This window comes from Mus caroli, unplaced genomic scaffold, assembly GCF_978045245.1.
Source record: "Mus caroli unplaced genomic scaffold, Mus_caroli_1 scaffold_8, whole genome shotgun sequence".
Classification (NCBI taxonomy): Eukaryota; Metazoa; Chordata; class Mammalia; order Rodentia; family Muridae; genus Mus; species Mus caroli.
Window position 1 is genome coordinate 29,971,215 of NW_028227263.1, and position 16,324 is coordinate 29,987,538.

At 37.5% G+C, this 16,324-nt stretch overlaps 1 protein-coding gene across 6 annotated transcripts in view; it reads left to right on the top strand.

The window, feature by feature from the left end:
- Positions 1 to 16,324, top strand: part of Sox6 (SRY-box transcription factor 6) — a 592,637-nt gene that overhangs the window by 121,505 nt on the left and 454,808 nt on the right. The window contains exon 1 of one of the 6 annotated variants that reach the window (XM_085841378.1): positions 8,056 to 8,399. The exons of the other annotated variants lie outside the window; for them this stretch is intronic. The gene's annotated coding sequence lies outside the window, so the exon portion shown is untranslated. Of the gene's footprint in view, positions 1 to 8,055; positions 8,400 to 16,324 lie in introns of those variants that run through there. 6 annotated transcript variants of the gene reach the window in all.

A 16,324-nucleotide genomic window follows, 5' to 3' on the forward strand; every position in this document is an offset into this window, starting at 1 on the left:
GGTTTGAGGGCATAATGCACTCTGCGGGAAGCCATGGCAGTGGGACTGTGAGGGACTGGTGCCTTTATGTTGGCAGTCAGGAAGAGAGACAGGGAAATGCTGCTATGTAGCTCATTTGTTCCTTTTGATTCACCTTAGCTCATCGGATGGTGCTATCAGCATTCAGGGTGGATTTGCCCTCCTCAGCTAAACCAGTTTGGGAACTCGCTCCCAGACACCAGAGGCGTGTCCTCTAGGAGCTGGAAATCCTGTCAAGTTGACTGGCAGGATTAACTGCCCGTGTACAGCCATCTGCATACAGTGCTGGTCTGGTGTCTTCTGTCCAGGGATTGCATTATCTGTTGATGCTTCTGTCAGTCCCTGCACTTTACATTTATCTTGTCTTGTCTTGCTGTATTGTTCACTGCCATACTGAGAACAGAAGAGCTGACAGTGATCATTCTTCTCACACTTGCTATCTTGAAGGAAATGCTTTCAGTATTTCCAATAGTTTAGCCATTTAAATAAGTGGTGTGGTGGTCACTGTTAAGTTGGGTGCACCACTCTAAATCAGTCAATTGGTTCAAATTTGTTGATAATACTGGTTAGGTCTTTTATTTTATTTTATTTTGTCATTGTATTTTTTGTTTTGATTTGTTTTGTTTTTTTGAGATAGGGACACAGGATTTCTCTGTGCAGCTCTGGCTCTCCCAGAACTCACTTTGTAGACCAGGCTGTCCTCAACTCAGAGATCCACCTGCCTCTGCCTCCTAGTGCTGTGATTAATGGTGTGTGCCACCACTGCCTGGCTTAGTCCCTGTATTTTAAGAGCTATCGAGAGAAGTATTTAATGTATAAAATTATATGAGCATATAAATTAAATTTTAACTGTGTCTGTGGATGGATTTTTGTACATATGGGTACATGAACATCATAGTGTACACATGGAGATCAGAGGACAATTTGCAGGACTCTGTTCTCTCTTTCTACCTGGACTAGGGATTGAGTGAAGGTCACCTGCCTGTGTGGTGAGTGTCCTTATCTATTGAGCCATCTCAACAGAGTCCCCTGTTTTAATTAAAAAACTTAAAAGAAGTTTTGAAAAATCTTCACTCTGCTTATGAGTTTGTTTATTTTTCTTTATATTCCTACTAAATTTATCTAGATATTTTTGTCTATGAGTTCAAGTTCATACAAACAGCCCTGCTCTGTTCTGTTGGTAAATTGCTTTTTTACTGATACTGTCATGATTATTACTAGTCCTTTTCTCTAATGGTTTCCTACTTTCAGCCTCCCTTGTCTGATGTTACTAGTGTTTTCTTTTGGCTTGTATGTGTGTGCTACTTTGAAAAGTCATTTACTTTTGCATTAGAAATGCCTTTTGTAAGTTACATAGAATGACATATTTTTTATTGTAGTGCTTACTTTCTGGGCATCTTGGGTTCCACACTCCAGCTCACTGAGCTCTGTGCTCAAATGGTTTTATGTGTCTTCTCATTAGCTGCTTGTCTGAAACACTGTTCATGCACCTCATTGTGTCCTGTTTGCCTCCCTGTTAGGAGGTAAACTCAGTGACAGGAGACTTCTGCCTGACTTGTTTATGATCAAATAAGTGGGTAAGCATTTAAAAACTGTGTCAAAATTATCAACAGTTTCTTGTAAATTTCTTTCTTTACCTATCTGTTTTAATATTTCCACAGACATTAATGTACAGAAAGATCCTTAGGCATAAAATCTGTTCAGTCTGAACTTTCCTGAATTCATATGATCAGGGAACAGCTCTGAGTTCCCTTGTGTATTAGGAAACCAGTGTTGCATAGGACACAGTCTGGGGAAGCACTGGCCTAAATGGTATTATTAAGGTATTGTGAGGGTGTCACGGGTTAGCCTGTGGAGTCCAGTGAGTTGGGAAGCAGAAAAGCCAATTCTGCTCCCCTATTTATGTAATTATTTTTTTGAATACAGTCAGCCCCTTCCTTTACAGAGCCTCTATGGCTACTCATGCGTCTCCAGGGAAGGTTGGCTGTATGTGATGGGATCTCTGTGAGTCATAGAATTGCCCTTGCTTACTGACTGGAATCTTATAGAAAGAAAGTTTGGCCACAATAAATGCCAAAAATTTGTTAAAACCTCACTATTTTGTAGGTTATTTTATGTAGATGACCTTATTTAATAGCCTTAAAATTCTTACTGATGTAGATTATTTTTATATTACAGAGGAGAAAGCGAAAATGCTAAGGAGAATTTTACCAGTTTAAAGAGCTTCAGCATTGTGAAGTGAACTTAAATATTGGAACATAACAGTGACAGTTGCTACCACTTGTCTAGTTCTGTTCTATGCTAGAAACTATACTGATGTCTCTCCTTCTACATAATCTCAGTGCCGACTTCATGAGACAGGGTTATGTTGTGTCACTCACAGAGGAGGAAGCAAATTTACTCACGAAGGAAAAAGTAGGAAAACCTGTCCATTCTGCGTCTTTGGGGAACATTGCTGATCTGAGAGAAGTTCAGTAATTCTGTTCATGAAGCCCAAACTTCCCTGTACACAAGAGAGGCAGTGCAGCATGCACATTTCTGTTGTGGCTGTCCAGGGCTCCAGATGAAAGCTATAACAAGCATTCAGGGCTGTTTCTAGAGGCTGGGCTTTTGAATATAGGAAATAGAGCTCATATTACTAGTTAAAGAGATGTGCTACATGTTAATATAGTCTAGAGAAAAGTCCTGAGTGCTGGCAGAACTGTGAACCTTGCAAATTTAAACTCTGTAAAGAACTCCATACTTTTGAATGGCTTTATTTAGCAACATGAAAATTAAAAGAAAAAAAAAAAACAAAACTACAAAACTAGAAAGAGAAGAGTAAACTTTACCCCTTTCCAAGCCAGCAGAGCCTTAGCTAACAGCTCAATAGTTCTTTTCAGTCTCTTCTTTAAGCATCAAATTGATTTTTAAAATTAATTTATTCTTCTCTCATTTAATATATCCAAACTGGGATTCCCTCCCTCTTATCCTCCTACCCCCTCCCCACCACCTCACCTCTCAGGCAATTCCACTCCTCCTTCATTTCTCTTCAGAAAAGAACAGACCTCCCAGGGATATCAGGGAAACGTGGTGTAAGAAGTTAAAATAAGAGGAGATACATACTCTCATGTCAAGTCTGGGTGAGGCAATCCATTAGGAGGAAAGGTTCCCCAAACCAGGCAAAAGAGTCAGAAACTGACCCCATTCCCATTGTTAGGAGTCCCATAAGAACTGCAGAAAAATAAAGCTACACAACATATATGTAGAGGATGCATACAGACTCCCTGATTGTAAGCCTTTGTGAGCCTCTATGAACCCTAGTTGATTTGGGCCATGTTCTTGTGGTTTCCTTGACTCCCTGGCCCCTACAATACTTTCTCCCGCTCTTCTGCTTGGCTCCATGAACTCCACTTAACATTTGGCTGTGGGTTTCTGCATATGCTTCTGTCAGTTGCTGGATGGAGACTCTCTGATGACAATTATGCTAGGCTCTGGTCTACTAGTATAGCAGAATATTATTAGAAAGAATTCCATTGCCTTTTTTTTTCAGTTGTGTTTCGTTCTATCCTAGGTCTCAGGGGTAACCAGGCTCTGGTCCCTGGCCATCCAGGCATTGTCAGGCATGGGTCTCAAGTTGGACTAGTCATTGGTTGGTCATTCCCACAAGTTCTATGCCACCTTTACCTCAGCACATATTGCAGGCAGGACAAATTTTAGGTTGAAGGTTTTATGGCTGGGTTGGTGTCACAGTCATCCCAGTGTAAGCCTTGCCTGGCTATAGAAGGTGGCTGGTTCAGGCTCTGTCTCCCTCATTACTATGCTTCCTTGCTAGAGTCTCTCTCTTAGATTCCAGGGAATTTCCATAGGATTGATTTTTTTTTTAGTCATGCAAATATAATCTGTACCCATACTTTTGCTGTGTTCTGATACTAGTATATTGTGTTATCACCTAGGGTTCTAAATAAAAATTTTAATAACTACAAAACTACATAATTTTATGCATGGTGAGTAGACTAAGTTTACTTAAAAATGTGATGACTTTGGGATACAGGTAGCTTCATATTCCTCTTGTTGCTGGTTCATCTCTTTTTCTTCTGCATTTTAAATCAGAGTAATCGTGCTCATGTCAAAACAGACTTTCTGGAAACATGGTTTTCAAATTTCCTTCAACCTTTTTATAAAGGCTTAATCATTTATAATGTAAGTAGATAAATGTATAATGTAGGTGTCTCACATATTTATATACATACATAAGCATTGAATTTATTTAATAAGGTAAATTTATTCATTTCATAGCACTATTTCAACCTATCATTTATCATTTCCAGTGTCATTTTGGAGCTTATAATTTGTTCTAAAAATAACTGTGCTTGAGTCTTAATTTAATCTTTACCCAATTTTTAATTTATTTAAAAATAAAAATAGCCTTTTTTTCTTCTGAGCCTATGAGAAATGAGTACCTATGCATGTAAATAGTTTGGGCAACCTGGGAAGAGATAGAGGAAGAGGAGCAGCAGTTACTTATGCTCCCACACTTACCAAACCTCTCCTGAATCTCCTTTTCATCTATGCATGCATTCCGTACTCAGACATGTGTCTCTACTCAGGGTTAGTTCCCTGTGCATCATTCTTTTATTAATGTGCACTTGTGCACACATGGTAGTTTGTTTGTCTGTTTATGGAACACGTTATGACTTTGCTTCTTCAACCTCCTTTCTTTAGATATCTATGGTTTTCTTCCTTGACATAAGTATATATAAGGTCTGCACCATACTCTGTTCTGAGGTTTGATCTTACTCATGTCTACACCAACAGACCTTTGCTGCTGGCTCCCAGACATTTTCTGTCAGGAGCATTATCCATGCCTCTTTACCTTCTACTCCAGCACTTTACTTAGGAAAGAGACAAACAAGAGTTTTGTAACAAAGGTCATCCATCGCCATTTAAAATGTATTTTACTCAGGATCTTTTACTTTTTACATCTTCCCATATTTGTATTTTTGCCATCAATGCTATGTACAATGGATGCTATGCACAGTGGATGCTATGTATAGTCAGCCATCTTCCAGAAGGCACGACTGTTCTTACCAGTAAAATGGAGCATCCAGTTGTCCTTATGCTCATGAATGTCACATTTTGAAAATTAATGTGATGTTGGACACTTTTTTTACTTTTCTCTTTTGTCATTTGTAAATACTTACATCAGTAACATTTTTTTTTTCATTTTAAATGACTTTTGGAGCTTTTATTGTTCTTCTTTGTCACACTGTTCCAAACACACTTATTAAAAATTTTATGGTTTGTTCCTTCATTGTATTTATACAGAAATTAAAAACTAAAGTTATAATTTGTATTAATATTTATTTGACCATTTTTATTTTAATATCATGTTTATAAAGATCACTAAGATACAACAGTCACCTAGATTTTCTGATAGATTACTTCTGGTTCTCCTTTTTACATTACAAAAAAGCCACTTGAAATTTATTTTAGTTGCCATGTGAGGTAGGAATTCAGTATTGTTGGTTTTTTTTTTTCTTAAATAACTACATTTCCCAGGACCATTTATTGAATAGTGTCAGTATGCTAAATTCTTCTACAGAGCCACCTTTTAAAAGATATTCTTGTTCATTGATCCGTTGGTGGATTTCTGCACTGGAACACCTTCTTCACTTGTACTTCAATGATATTTGTACTAGAGGTCTTAAACCCAAGGCTCATGTGTTTTATTATGTTCTTGGGAAGATATTAAACTTCATTTGTAAAAAATCACCTAGGATTTAAGTCATTTATTGGAGCACAATTATAATATCCTTGACCAAAGCATAATTTTCTTTAAATTTTCATGTAATGTACATAATATATATGTTTTAAGATTTTTATTCTAGTTTTTTTGTTTGTTTGTTTTTAAGAATGACCAGGGGATAGAGATGTAGTTCAGTTGTAGAGTGCTTGTTTGGCATGTACCAGGTTCTGGGTTTATCCCACAATTACTCTGAAATGGAAGTCCACGAAAGGGCTTGGATGGGCTGATATGTGTGCTTGATAATAGTGTCTGTCTTTGAAGAATTATGGGAGCTGAAAAGCAGGGTTGGGGTCAGCAGACACAGGTGGCAGCATTTAGAATCTCTTAAAAGGAGTTCCTGGCATAAGAACCAACAGGCTTTGAAGGGGCTGGGGTCTCAGATGCTAAGCAGCTCCATTTATGGCACAGGAAGAGATCATGAGGTTTGAAATGAGACTTGGTTGAGCTTCAGTGCTGACCGTGGAACCTGCTGAGAAATTGATATTTTGTTTCGAAGATATCTCAGGTTTCTTATGTATACAGTGGAATAGCCATCCCCTCTTACAGATGATTGTGGAAACTCACTTGAAAATTGGACATCAGCTGTACTGTGTATGGGTGATAGAATTTGCTTTGTAGTATATATCTTCCTTTCTTTATAAAAACGTATTTGTTTATCTATCATATGTGCTCTCTCTCTCTCTCTCTCTCTCTCTCTCTCTCTCTCTCTCTCTCTCTCTCTCTGTTTAGTTTACAGGACACTTTGTGGTAGTCAGTTATCTCTTTCCACTGTGTGGATTCCAAGGATTGAACTTGGGTCTACAGGCTTAAAGCAATAACCTTTACTCACTGATCCATCTTGTTAGCCCTAGTTGTCTTCCTTTCTTACCATCTGTTCCACAGAATGATGGGGATGACATTAGATTCAGGGCTGGGATGTTGGAGGGCTTTAGGGTATCTCCATCCTTTCAAATAAAAATGAGGATTTTTTTGTCCCATTTTTGGCCTGAGCATAGTAACATCTGAAACATGATTATGTACACACATGTACACACACACACACATGTAGGGGCACATGTGCACACACATATGCACAGATATGCTACTTACTGTTTCATCAAATTTTGTTTTGAGAGGGAGTCAGCAAGAGAATGTGAAATATGAAAAATTTTTGGACAGAAAAAAATTGCTAGTTGTTTGGGGATGGAAATGGAGATGGGTAGGCGCTAGCACTGAATGTGTTTAGCCCCAAGCTCTTCCAGCTTCCATTTGAACTAAGCACAAAAGTAAGGAACTGAAACTTGTTGCTGACCATCCCACTTTAGAGATGAAGCACGGGTGGCATTCTTTTCCCCTTGGAATGGATATAGCCTAGTAATTGCAAACTCAGGCTTAGCATGCAAGCTCTGCCACCAGTCTGTTGCCAAGCTTTCTTTGAGCTATGTGTTTGTTTCCTTGACCATAGTTTCCACCTCAGAGGTGGGGCAATTCTTGTGAGATGCCAGGACAGATTTCATCTGTACTTCACTGTGAGACCCTTGAGATGTTCTGAAAATATAAATAGATCTCTCCATGCTGCTTGTTGCTATATTTCTGAGAGTGGGTAAAGACCTGTTTAGGTTGGGGAGGACTCACTCATAGTGTTCAGTTGATCTTTCCGTTGTCTGTAGTGGTTGGTTAGTCAGCACATTGATGCCCTGACAGCCTCAATGGGAGCCTCAGCTCTGGGGTCCTGTTATCCTTAAGTCACTCTTTTTAAAAAAGTATTGGCTAAGGGGCTGAGGAAGTGGCTCCGTAGGTAGAGTGATTGCTGAGCAAGTATGAGGACCTGAGTTCACCTCCTTAGCACCTATGTGAAAAGGAGGCATGTCACCACATACAGATCTCAGCTCTGGGAGGCAGAAGCATGTAGGTTCTACACTGATTAGCCATTCTAGACTAACCATTGAGCTTCATGTTTAATGAGAAGCCATGTTTGAAATTACAAGGTAGAAGACAAGAGAGAAAGATATCCACCCTTGACTTCTGACCCCTGCACAGATGCTTAGGCACATACAAGTAGGTGGCTATACCAGCCATCATCTCTTCTGTATAATATGTGACTTGGACACATTTTAGCTGAGTTTCAGGGTAAGGGCAGAGAAAAAAAATGTATGTGAACACTGTACCCTAGGCAGGAGTCAGGTTCTCATCTCCAACTGTCACAAAAGCTGGGAGAGGACCCCAATATTCTCATTCTAGAACATACATTCTTTATCACAGAACACGAGGCCATGCAGTTTCCATTCTGCTTTCTTTACTGGATATTTCTACACTGCGGAGGCAACTTCTTCATTGACTGTGAGCACCTTGACATCACCAGTTCAACTCGGGTTACTTGTGCTTCTCCAGGGCTTAGCATGGTGCCCGGCAGAGAAAGCATGCACAGCCCAAGGCATAACTATGATACACTCAGGAAATTTGTTTTTAATTATCCAAGTTACCAAATCCTTATTTTTTAAAATGATCTCTCCTCTTCTAAATTTCTGCCATGAATTTAGAAATACTTACAACATACAAAGTGCTACATCGTGCTGCACAGCAAGTTCAGAGCACACTAGCCCTCTGCACTCATGTAAGTTGTTCTGGTTGGTGTCCAGTTGATAATGCAGCTGTTATTTTTATAACCATCCTAAGTACATATTTGCACAACAGGCGGTGTCAACTCATCTTGGTGTTATTTGCCTGATACTTTCAATTACCAAGCTCCATTACCCAAGTCATTATTTGTGGTTAAGAGGGAGTGGTTCTGAGAGCGGCAACAAGAAGTTTCTTAAAATGAGGATCAAATTGACCCTTTTAAGATGTCTTTAAATATATCTTGGCTTAACTGGCTTGGTGCACAGAGCAGCCCGGCTTACTTGCTTTTACCAGTGTGTTGTTTAGAAAACAGTAAGCTGAATGAAACTTGTCTGGGCTTCTTAGTATCTGGTATTTGCTTACAAAATTTTATTACATTATTGCTATTTTCAGTGTTCTGCCTCTCCATTCTTACCAGTGAGTATAATTCAGGAGGGGGAAGCTGAGTAGAGGAAGCAATTCTCTCCACCGACCTGAGACCTTTAGCTGCAGTTTTTATCAGAAGAGGACGAATCCAGACCTCAATTGCTGGTGCTCTGAAATTGAGCTTTATCATTCTGAATCCTCTGAGATGCCAGTCCATGCCACACACCCATGGGCTCTCAAAAATGCTAACCAAATTTCTGTATCTTTATCTCATATTCAAAAGAAGAAAACAGCCCATCCAGTAATAACTACATTTTAATCTCTAAGTAAACCCCAGGTCTAGTTTCCAATCCCAATTTACACTGATAGCTTAAAAAACTTTCTTATTGAAACGATTTTCAATAAGATAAAACATTTTACAATTTTTACAAGTAATAAAACTTTAAAAATTTATTAAATTTTTTGTAATAATTTTACTCCTGTGCTTTTCATTTTCAGCCCAGTAGGTCTTGAATTTTACCAGGGAGAAAATACCTGGGGAAACTGCATAAGAATAGATTCCTGGGCCAGCCATGCTTCAGGGTTATGCAGTTGGTATGTCTGGGTGGGCCTAATGTTAAAAACAAATCTTAAGAAGCACCCTAGTTATTGTTTTACAAGTTCCACTCACATAAGACCTCCTTTGCTGCCTTTTGTTTTTAGGTGATACACATATGCTCAAAACCACATAGGCAATGAGGAGATAAAAAAGGCTGGTAACTATAAATAAACAAGGAGGATGAGGATGTAGCTCAGTGGTAGAGTACTTGCCTAGCAAGCACAAAGTAATGAGTTCAATCTCAGCTCAAAACCAAAACAAAATGAAACAAATGGAAAGTCTGTCATAACGGGTGTTCCAGATGTACATTTGCTAAGGAAGGTGAAGGGACTGAAGGCAACAGTGTACATGTTTATTGAATGAAGAAATTAGAGAATATACCCTAGTGTTCTTTTTAAGCCATTAACAATGCTTGGTTCTGCTCCAGTGGCCATTATTTATAAAGCATGTGGGATTTTTCTGTAGTCAGTGCAAAAGCTTTAGGGACCAATCTAGAATCACTATGTGATTCTAGAAACAGTTCTTGAAAGCTTATGGTCTGTAGTTTGATCTTGGTTCATAGTGATAAGCTGTCTTTGTAAAAAAGCCTTTATGAAGACATATTCTTTTCTTCTAAACAATCTGTTTTTTTCCCTGGTGAGTACTGTTTTTGTGCCTACTATGTTTGTCCACAATAACTTAAATTGTTACTTCAGGAGAACAATACAGTGTTGGTGGTTGTGGAAACATGTCACACTTTGGCAATCCTAGCTCATATTTACGATTTAGTCCCACAACCTGGCAGAGGCCTACATTGTGCAACATCAGTTCCTTCTGTCCCAAGAAAGATTACCAATTCAGTTAGACTAGCTGGGCATGAGCCTTCAGGATCTGCTTGTCTTTCTCCCATACACGACACTGGGAGTGCTGGTATGCGACACTGTGGTAGCTTTTACCTGAGTTCTACGATCTGAATTCAGGTCCACCAAGCCATCCCCTGACTTTCAACTTCTAATGTGGCATAAAAGTTCTTTTGATACCTCTCTAACAGGCATTCAGCTTAGACTGGACACCTTTTATTTTGTGAGCAAATTATTCTATTTTTAAAAACATTCATTTTGGACTTAACTATAAATGACCATTTTGTGATATCTACACAAAAGCATTATTCTTTTGGCAAGAGAAAAGTTACCTCTTAATTAGTGCTTACCATATCATATTTGCTGTGCTAAATTTTTTTCCTTCTTTTTGTCTTGAAAATATTAAACCAGTTAGTTTTCCTTAGCAGCAGAGTGGAGTTTTAGAGTATGTCGGTGGTTATAAAAAAGTGGCCTGCATAGTAGGAACCCTCTAGGGCCTTTGTCTCTGAAGTCAAAGCCACTTTCATCCTAATGCATAGCTGTGTTTTCTCTAATCACTATACCTACAGTTGCATGGCAGTGGTACCTGAATGTAAGCCTGGTGACCTCACATCTTTTACTAGAAGTGATCTTAGGTGCCTTGGAGAAACAATAAATAACTTACTTAGTTCTCCATCCTCATCACCCATGATAAAAGTAAGCAAAAAAGGACAAAGTTGTTTAATTATATACATGAGTAAAAATGATTTTTCTTAGTTCTTTAGTATGGATTTAATATTCTGAATTTGGAAGTAAATACAGAGTACTCATGTTGCATACCCAGTGTGGTGGTCATTGTGAGGAAAGTCAGATGTGGGAGTGAGCACACGTGGTGTAACATAGTCTTCACTTGACAGCACAGTTAACAAGACACACCATAGCTGTTTTGACTTGGCCCTTGGCAGACATATTTTCAAAAAATGAGCAATGAGTCTACTAATTTAAGGAAATGCAACCAAAAAAAAAAAAAGAGAGAGGGAAAGAAAGAAAGAAAGGAAGAAAGAGAAAAAAGGAAAAAAAGAAAGAAAGAAGAAAGGCACTTGACACTGTCCTTTGTTAGTAAAATTCAATCTTTCAGGAACTTGATGGGTTCCCAACAGGCTTAAAAAACATTTCTGGTAGGATTGTTGGAAATATTAGGAAATGTTGCTTTAAAACTACTGTATGTAAAGCATGTCAATGTTTTGGATGTCGGTGTGAGTCAATGAGCCAGTACTTTTCAAATGAATGGATTAATGATGCTACAGCTATGTATGCTCAAAAGACCCAGGTAAGGACTAGAGACCTTTAAATCAGAGAGTACAAAAACCATACTGATGTTAGACTTCCTATTCCATCTTGTCCTTGACCTTTGAGAAACTGCTACTTGTCAGTTTTTGATATAGATCAAAGAAAAATAGTCACAATTATCTGGAAAGGCTACAAAACATTCTGCCTCTTTCTGAGTATGTATCTCAGTACAAATGGATACTTCTTACCGTTGTTACCTCTTTCTGAGTATGTATCTCAGTACAAATGGATACTTCTTCCTGTTGTTACCTCTTTCTGAGTATGTATCTCAGTACAAATGGATACTTCTTACTGTTGTTACCTCTTTCTGAGTATGTATCTCAGTACAAATGGATACTTCTTACTGTTGTTACCTCTTTCTGAGTATGTATCTCAGTACAAATGGATACTTCTTACCGTTGTTACCTCTTTCTGAGTAGGTATCTCAGTACAAATGGATACTTCTTACTGTTGTTACCTCTTTCTGAGTATGTATCTCAGTACAAATGGATACTTCTTACCGTTGTTACCTCTTTCTGAGTATGTATCTCAGTACAAATGGATACTTCTTACTGTTGTTGCCTCTTTCTGAGTATGTATCTCAGTACAAATGGATACTTCTTACTGTTGTTACCTCTTTCTGAGTATGTATCTCAGTACAAATGGATACTTCTTACCGTTGTTACCTCTTTCTGAGTATGTATCTCAGTACAAATGGATACTTCTTACCGTTGTTGCCTCTTTCTGAGTATGTATCTCAGTACAAATGGATACTTCTTACTGTTGTTACCTCTTTCTGAGTATGTATCTCAGTACAAATGGATACTTCTTACCGTTGTTACCTCTTTCTGAGTATGTATCTCAGTACAAATGGATACTTCTTACTGTTGTTGCCTCTTTCTGAGTATGTATCTCAGTACAAATGGATACTTCTTACTGTTGTTGCCTCTTTCTGAGTATGTATCTCAGTACAAATGGATACTTCTTACTGTTGTTGCCTCTTTCTGAGTAGGTATCTCAGTACAAATGGATACTTCTTACTGTTGTTACCTCTTTCTGAGTATGTATCTCAGTACAAATGGATACTTCTTACCGTTGTTACCTCTTTCTGAGTATGTATCTCAGTACAAATGGATACTTCTTACTGTTGTTGCCTCTTTCTGAGTATGTATCTCAGTACAAATGGATACTTCTTACTTCTTACTGTTGTTACCTCTTTCTGAGTATGTATCTCAGTACAAATGGATACTTCTTACTGTTGTTACCTCTTTCTGAGTATGTATCTCAGTACAAATGGATACTTCTTACTGTTGTTGCCTCTTTCTGAGTATGTATCTCAGTACAAATGGATACTTCTTACTGTTGTTACCTCTTTCTGAGTATGTATCTCAGTACAAATGGATACTTCTTACTGTTGTTGCCTCTTTCTGAGTAGGTATCTCAGTACAAATGGATACTTCTTACTGTTGTTACCTCTTTCTGAGTATGTATCTCAGTACAAATGGATACTTCTTACTGTTGTTGCCTCTTTCTGAGTATGTATCTCAGTACAAATGGATACTTCTTACTGTTGTTGCCTCTTTCTGAGTATGTATCTCAGTACAAATGGATACTTCTTACTGTTGTTGCCTCTTTCTGAGTATGTATCTCAGTACAAATGGATACTTCTTACTGTTGTTGCCTCTTTCTGAGTATGTATCTCAGTACAAATGGATACTTCTTACTGTTGTTACCTCTTTCTGAGTAGGTATTTGAGTACAAATGGATACTTCTTACTGTTGTTGCCTCTTTCTGAGTATGTATCTCAGTACAAATGGATACTTCTTACTGTTGTTACCTCTTTCTGAGTATGTATCTCAGTACAAATGGATACTTCTTACTGTTGTTACCTCTTTCTGAGTATGTATCTCAGTACAAATGGATACTTCTTACTGTTGTTACCTCTTTCTGAGTAGGTATTTGAGTACAAATGGATACTTCTTACTGTTGTTACCTCTTTCTGAGTATGTATCTCAGTACAAATGGATACTTCTTACTGTTGTTACCTCTTTCTGAGTAGGTATTTGAGTACAAATGGATACTTCTTACTGTTGTTACCTCTTTCTGAGTATGTATCTCAGTACAAATGGATACTTCTTACTGTTGTTACCTCTTTCTGAGTAGGTATTTGAGTACAAATGGATATTTCTTCCTGTTGATACCAAACCAGCCTGTCAACAGTTTGACTTTAGTGGCATCCAGGAGATCATAGCTGTCTTTTAGAGGAGAAAGCATTTAAGAAATTTAGAAAAATGAGAAACAATGCATCTCATTAACTATTATATTGTTGTATAGTAGATTTATTGTTGCTATTTTAAATAAATCAATACATAAAAATATGCAAGTTCCAGTTTTTTAGCATAATGAATACTCCTAAATATAACACTAAGTTTTTGGGATTTGTAAATTTTAAGGACTGTGAAAAATCCTGACATTCAGGGGTTTGACTATCAATGGAGTAGCCAATATTTTTAGAATATGAGACTATCTTAATGTCATTGTAGTTCTGTGCTGCTCAGTCATCTCCTCTGATTACTTTTCTAATGTCTCTTTTGAGGTGGGACCCTTACACTAAAATAATATTGATCATGTAGACTGAGAAACAGAATGCATGAGTAGCTCAGTGACCTGGCTTCATTAAGAACTGTCTTTGGAACTCTTTAAGAGTAGAACTCATATTTCACTAAAGAAGCAAGCTCTTCTAGGGAAGATTGCTGTGCTAGCAGAAAACAAGTTGGTTAGCTCCCTAGAAATAGCACATGGAGTTGACTTCTGGCCTTCATACATGTGTGCACATGTACATGTGTACCTGCGTACATGTAAACACTCCTAATACCACACTTCAGTGTTAGCCTTGTTATCAATTCTTTTGAAAGTCAAAATTCAGTGGTTTTTTTAATAGCTAAAAGTACTTCATGAATTGTTAAAAAACATTAAATGCGAAAGCTAAGCCTTGTGGAATTCAGGAAAAATGAGTTCCAATCTCATAAAACTATGAAAAAAAAGTGTTTTTTATTTTTGTTAAGATTAATGTAGTTGAGGTGTGTGTAGGAGGCTATTTAGCTCTAGGAAATGCATTAGATTTGCACAGAGAATATTATAGGTATTTTAATATCTCAATTTTTATTTTGGAATATAAAAGATCAGTACCAAGGAAGAACTGTTTTGAAGGCCAGTGGTTTAAACCAGTGGTTCACTATATATAACCTTGTCGAGTCAGTGAGTCAAGAAAGTAAAATTCTCTAGTTCTTCATCAATTCTTTAATGTGCAATGCTATAATGAATGTAAAAATAAACAACATTGTGTTTACAAGTTTGTTTTTTAAGCACTTTACGGACTTTCAGGGTTGGAAGGGCATTTAATCTAACTGCCCAGTTGATGTTTGAGTCTTCTTGCCAAATCAAACAGTAAAGAGAAAAGGAGGAGTGTTCAAAAGGAATGGGTGTGGTCTGGAGACAGGACTTTATGTAGGATTAAAAAAATTTAGCCTGAAAGCTTTTAAAGTCTAATTACATGGGGAGGTGCCTGTGTTTTTATTTGCTATTTACCTTTGATCTGTCGGCTGTTTTTGGCAGAATGGGACAGGCTTTTTTTTTTTTTTTTGAGTTTTCGTGGCTTCTTTATTTGATGTTCAGACACTGGTCTGAAGTTGCCTAGTAACTCTGAGTTTCTTTTTCTTCTGAAAACCTCTAATATTAACACTCGACTTTTGTTCTTAGACTAAAAGCAAGTTACCATATATCTGCTTTCTTCTGAATGTTTAAACAACAAACTGGATTTTAGAAGCTGTTTTTGCATCTGTTAGACATGTTACATGTAAAACCCCCAAATACATCAATCTGTAAAAGTAACAACAATAAATAAGAACTTATAGTTCACTATCTACTGTAAAAAATTCTGTGAAATTATACTTTGTAAAACTTGCATATATATATATTGATTTTCACATATGTATGTGTAGGTATTTGGTTTTTCTATTAATTTGTTTTTAGTATACACATTGTTTTTTATTAAGAAATATATTGTGGTAACATTATATTAGTAAATATAAGATTTACCCCCTAATTTTAAATAGTTACAAAGTAGTGTTTCTGTGTCATAATTAACTCATCCAACCACTTGGTTGCTTTTGAGGTTTTTTTTTTTTTTTTTGGTTTTACGAGATAGGGTTTCTCTGTATAGCCCTGGCTGTCCTGGAACTCACTTTGTAGACCAGGCTGGCCTCAAACTCAGAAATCTGCCTGCCTCTGCCTCCCAAGTGCTGGGATTAAAGGCGTGCACCACCACGCCTGGCTTTGGTTTTTTTTTAACTATTATAGATGTATTACAATGAGCACAAATACTACATGTGCTGTGTCTTTTCTGTGTTTGTGATGGTTCTTTTAGGATAATTGGTAGACAACTTGAAGGATACAGACAAGCATTTTAACACTTGCCATTAAATTTCTGTTCAGTATGATACCATGACTTATAGTCTAGTTCATGTTATTAACTGTTTTGTATTATTGGATCTTAGTATTTCTTTACTGTATCCTTTCCTTTAGATTTTTCATGATTTTTTTATATTGATACATACTGAGAAATTTATCTAAGAATGTGTGAAGGGTTGACAAGTTAAAGGTAGGGAGCTGGCTACCACTGTGGTGAATGTAAAAGTCTATGATAGAATTATTTTGAGGGGTAAGACTTTAAAATACCTTCCTGCTCCAGGGCAATCCCTGGCCCATAGTTGCTCCTGCTGACTGAGTGGATAGTCCGTGGCCCAGGAT